Here is a 6000-nt window from a genome sequence, read left to right as displayed (position 1 = left end):
CTCTCTCTCATTCCCTCTCTCTCTCATTCCCTCTCTCTCATTCTCTCTCCCTCTCTCTTATTTTCACTCTCATTCTCTCTCTGTCTTTCTCTCTCTGTCTCTCTCTCTCTCTCATTCTCTCTATTTCACATATTCTCTCTCCCTCTCATTCCCTCTCTCTCTCATTCCCTCTCTCTCATTCTCTCTGTCTCTTTCTCTTATTCTTTCTCTCATTCTTTCTCTCTCTCTCTATCTCACATATTCTCTCATTCCCTCTCTCTCTTTATGTTGGAGATCAAAGTGTGATATAATACATATATATATATATATATATATATATATATATATATATATATATATATATATATATATATATATATATATATATATTCACACACACACATATTTCTTTTTTGCCATAACATTTGATAGCTTGAAATTCCCTTTAATTTGCTTTTGAGCGCACAGAGTGATAACCTTTTCTTTCTTTTGCTGGAATCTCTTCAGTGCTGATCACCTGCTTACAAAAATCTGTCATCATGTTGCCAGGAACACAGACGAAAAGCTATGAAATAGAGCCCTAAATAACATAAACTACAGCAGAAAATCTATACTTGTCATTATAGACTTGCAATGTGGATAAAAAACACAATAGGCTAGGTTCCAAGTGGAGCACAAAATATTGCTTTTGCGAAAGCAATATTTGTGTTCCACTTAGTAATACCAGCGCACGCAAATGTGTGCTGCAATTACAAGTGAAGTGCAATGCGACATGTGTGCTGCAATTACAAGTGAAGTGCAATGCGACATGTGTGCTGCAATTACAAGTGAAGTGCAATGCGACATGTGTGCTGCAATTACAAGTGAAGTGCAATGCGACATGTGTGCTGCAATTACAAGTGAAGTGCAGTGAAGTGCAATGCGACATGTGTGCTGCAATTACAAGTGAAGTGCAATGCGACATGTGTGCTGCAATTACAAGTGAAGTGCAATGCGACATGTGTGCTGCAATTACAAGTGAAGTGCAATGAGACATGTGTGCTGCAATTACAAGTGAAGTGCAATGCGACATGTGTGCTGCAATTACAAGTGAAGTGCAATGCGACATGTGTGCTGCAATTACAAGTGAAGTGCAATGCGACATGTGTGCTGCAATTACAAGTGAAGTGCAATGCGACATGTGTGCTGCAATTACAAGTGAAGTGCAATGCGACATGTGTGCTGCAATTACAAGTGAAGTGCAATGTGAAATGTGTGCTGCTATTACAAGTTAAGTGCAATATACGAAAGCATTGCGCTCACGAGAGCCCACATCCATAGGCTCCAATGGGAGCCTCGTTCTCATGCCATGAGACACAGCATGAGAACTTAGCGCAGTGAAGGGGGTAAGTCGCGCAGCGATGGCAGCAAATGTTTAATATATATACATATATATATATGACTATATAAATATATATTTAAGTGTTAATATGTGTATATACACATAAATATATATGTATATAGGCATATACATATATATTTACTGAGAACACACAATTCCCATAGACCGCAATGTAAAGGCACTTTTCAGTGCCGTTTTTTTTTTTCCTAACACCCCACACCCGCAAAATTTAACCCCATAAACTGCTTTGTGCAGTTTTAAAAAAATATTAAGATGCTATTCTTTTTTATTTAATATAAAAACATACACTAAAGTTTGGGGGCAATTGGGGCCACTTTTTGAAAATTAACCAGAGATCTGATCTCTGGTTAATTTTCTGAGCACTAATTGCTACCGTGAACTTGCAGGACCAATAACCAGGCCTTCTAATGGCTGGTTATTTATTGAATTTGCCTGTTTACAGGCGTGCAATAAATTAGCACTCCACTTGTAATCCAGCCCCATATCTGTGAGGAATAATATCTAAAAGCTAGATTTGTAGGAACAATATAGAACATTTAGGAGAGAAGATGGATGTCATGTATTAAAATGCATTATAATTGCCATATTTTTAATTTTAGCTCCTAAGTTTAATTATTCACTGGGAACCCTGGTTCTCAACAGGTTAACAAAGGGGAATAACATTAACCCTTTAACTGCTGAGCCATTTTCACCCATGTACTGAGCTGTAGGGGAGCCACAATGAGCTCCTAAAGCCCCCCCCCCCACTCCCCTCCAGATGAAGACTTGTGGTTTTCATCGGCACTTAACACATATGGTTCAGACTAAACAAGCAATGTTAAAGGGACAGGAATCACCCAATTTTTATTTCATGATTTGGATAGAGCATACAATTGTAAACAACTTTTATAATCATATGTGCTTCATTCTCTTGTTATCCTTTGCTGAAGGAACAGCATTGCACTATTGGCAGCAAGATGAACACATCTAGCTAGTCATTCACAAGAGACAAATGTGTGCAGACACCAATCAGCAGCTAGCTCCCACTAGTGTAGGATATGTGCGTATTCTTTTTCAACAAGGGATACCAAGGGAACGAAGTACATTTGAAAATAGAAGTGAATTTAAAAGTGTTTTAAAATGGCATGCTCTATCTGAATCATGCAAGTTTGACTTTCCTATCCCTTTAAGAGACTTTTTAGTTTACTTCTATTATTAAATTTACTTTGTTTTCTTGGTATCCTTTATTGAAACGCATACATAAGAAGGTTCAGGAGCAGTAATGCACTACTATAAGCTAGCAGGAGACTGGTGGTTATACACAAATGCCTTGTGTCATTGGCTCACCAAATGTGTCCAGCTAGGTTCCAGTAAGTGCATTGATGCTCCAGAGGTGACTTTAACTGGCAAACACACAGTTACTACTATGCAACAAAATATCCAATAATTGTCTGTTTTTTTCAAAATGCTACATATATTGGGTGTCTTTCTACTGCATTTTCAAAATACATATGAAAAAATGCAGTAATGACAAATTGATATCCGATGGTTTGGCCTATTGTGAAAGAACTCTAAAGCATATTCTGTAAATCAATAAACCGTTCCTTGTTGTATCTGAACAGAAGAAAATTATTTTTTGTCTAAAAACAGGATTGGCACTATAAAAACCCACTGAACAGAAATAAACAGCTTACACAGCTTCTGCATTAGCTTTTCTACATGATCAAACACTTTACACCAGTCTATCTTTTGGTTTGGTATGATTAAAAGCAATGGGTTAATAGGCAGGGTATAAAAAAAAAAAACACAACAGGCATCAGCACCCTCATGCAGGGCTTGTCCTAATCCGTCCCTCAGGGCAGGAGGTGGCAGGTGCACTAAATCAGGCACCGCACAGAAAAAGGCCTGCACAGGCCAACCTCCAGCAGAGACCAAGATTTCATCAGGAAAGGACAATTTGCAAAAGCAGCACTCTGCAAGCTGCAGGCAACAGACAAAGCAAATAAATATTGTACTTAGAGTCACTTAAATCATAGCGGTTTCAGCCCCATGGCGAGGGACCTTGTACTTCACATAAATAATATACAATTACAATACAAAAAAAAAAAAAACAGACCATAAGCAATCTTTAGTCTGTAATTCCATCGACTTCAAAACTTATTTTTTTAAAGTTATTTATGCATTCTATAATGACATGTAATTGAATTATAAAAGGAGCATTCTGTGCAGAATTGAGTCTTTGTAGTGCCAGGCACATACATATTTGACTTTATATTGGTAGGAAATATAATAAAATAGACGTTTTTGTTACATAAATCTTAGAAAGGCAACTGTTTTTTAAAATAATGTATATTCACTCTTAGCTAAAGCATTAGAAGCTAAATTATAAAGTATTACTTGTATTGCTAAAAGACGTCTCAAGCAAAACTCAGTTTTATTTGCCCCTGCAGTTGATATGTCTAGTCATTCATGCGGGCACGAAGGAACCTGTTTGGCTACAACACTAACTGTTCCAACTGAATTCATCCTGTGCTTCCAAGAAGCAGCAAACAAAAGAATAGCCAAACAAAAACAACAGTTTAACGGGACATTGTGCACAAGACATTTCTATCATGCATATTGAAAAGTTTCACATGATGTTTTTTTTTTTTCTTTCCTCAAAAAAAAAAAAGAAAGATGAAAAACCCTGTTTGAAATGTATATTAAAATTAATATCACACTATTCCTTGTGCACTTCCTGCTAATTCTCATTGGTTGATAAAGGCAACTCTCACAGCTCACAGTAGAAAGAGATGTTTCTGTAAACCTGGCAAGAAAATGTTAACTCTGGAAAGTAACATGCATTTAAAGGGACAGTATACACTCATTTTCATATAACTGCATGTAATAGACACTACTATAAAGAATAATATGCACAGATACTGATATAAAAATCCAGTATAAAACTGTTTAAAAACTTACTTAGAAGCTGTCAGTTTGGCTCTGTTGAAAAGGTAGCTGGAAAGCCCACTGCAAGTGGCAAATAAGACACTACCCCCCTCCCCCTTCTTTTGCATATGAAAAGACCCTTTACACAAACAGCAGCAAGCTGGAGAAGGTAGCTGACGGTATTCACATAAAACTTTGGGGCTTGGTTAGGAGTCTGAAAATCAGAGCAATGTTATTTAAAAATAAGCAAAACTATACATTAATTTAAAAAAAAAACTTTATGGGCTATATAAATAGATTATCTACAAAACATTTATGCAAAGAAAAAATGAGTGTATAATGTCCCTTTAAATAAATACAAATAAAAATGCATTTTGATTTTTTTTTTCTTTTGGACAAAGCAAAGAAAAAAGTCTAAGTGCAATGCCCCTTTAACCACTCTGCTAAAATACAGATTTGCAATATTTTCTCAGCTATAGTATATAGCACTTAATAGAAAAAGTTTGAATAAAATTTGCAGTCAAGGAGTGAAAGCTATTTACAGCTAAGCATTTCAACTACCTTTTTGCAATATGCTTACACCTGTAGAGCGTTATGCTGAAAAGGTTACACAATGGAAATGGATGCCCACAAGCAACTGCATAGGACCTGTTGTAAGTCAAATTCATGTTAAAATGTTACTACTTTAGCAGAGAGAATTATTAAAAAAACATACTTATAATTTTATTTGACATGCACTGTAATGTCCCTTTTAAATGGAGTGTTTTGTATAAAGATGTCTTCTGTAAATGCACCACATTTATCAAAGCACCATTGTACGCTTATTCAGTGAGCTCAAATATATGCTGCATAGGCAAACTAATAATATAGACATAAAACAGCCACATTGGAAGTATTTGTACAGCTAATCCTTAAAGTACATTGGAAGTGTTTGTACAGCTAATACTTGCAGCCTTCCTAAACAATTACATTGTATTTACTGTATATATATATTTTTATAAATAAATACTTATAAAGTTAAATCAATTGTATCTGTAATTTAGCAAGCTTTTATATTTTTGTTCCTATACACTATTTCTGGAAAAATTCCTTCCATAATTTTACACCACCACACACTATTTTGAAAGCTTCTTTTAAGTATAACTGCTGAAGAATGTAGGAGTGGAAAATAAGAATCTCCCATCATTTTAAAGAGAATTCAGAAAATATATACAGTTTTCACCAATGTTAATTAAATAATATATATAAGATAGTAGGTTAGATTGTAAATCAGATAAGAACTAGGTATTCAACTCCCACTCTCTTTTTTTTTTTTTTTAGTATTGATATATCTGGGCATGGAGCCGATAGTGGAATAAACTTATAAACATCATTTTATGGTATTTCATTTAATGAGCAAACCAGTGCAGTGTTTAACAGTTTGTGTGTAGGGTACAGTGTGGGAAAGAATCAACAACCACTAAAATGCATCACAAAAACTAAAATTCCCACAGGTGAATAACTAAAAATCCACAGAGCACACGTTGCCAAAAGGTACTAAATGTTACAAATAGATTCAGTGAAAAAATATAGTAAATAATGATTCATAACCTACCTAGGCCATTATCCAGGTTCTGAAGTCCATACTTCCAAAAGTACTAGTGACAAACAGCAACCAGTGAGCAGTTAATAGAGGGGCCTGATGGAATTTTCTGTAACATCACATGGGGAAT

At 35.4% G+C, this 6000-nt stretch overlaps 1 protein-coding gene across 6 annotated transcripts in view; it reads right to left on the bottom strand.

Annotated features, from left to right (window-relative positions):
• The window catches only part of NHSL1 (NHS like 1), a 366199-nt gene that overhangs the window by 135446 nt on the left and 224753 nt on the right, over positions 1 to 6000 (bottom strand). Inside the window, exon 1 of one of the 6 annotated variants that reach the window (XM_053710671.1) lies at positions 5883 to 5963. The exons of the other annotated variants lie outside the window; for them this stretch is intronic. The gene's annotated coding sequence lies outside the window, so the exon portion shown is untranslated. Of the gene's footprint in view, positions 1 to 5882; positions 5964 to 6000 lie in introns of those variants that run through there. 6 annotated transcript variants of the gene reach the window in all.

The sequence above is a fragment of the Bombina bombina genome, chromosome 4, assembly GCF_027579735.1.
Source record: "Bombina bombina isolate aBomBom1 chromosome 4, aBomBom1.pri, whole genome shotgun sequence".
Classification (NCBI taxonomy): Eukaryota; Metazoa; Chordata; class Amphibia; order Anura; family Bombinatoridae; genus Bombina; species Bombina bombina.
Note: the sequence above shows the minus strand (reverse complement) of the source record. Positions and strands in the feature narration are given on the sequence as shown.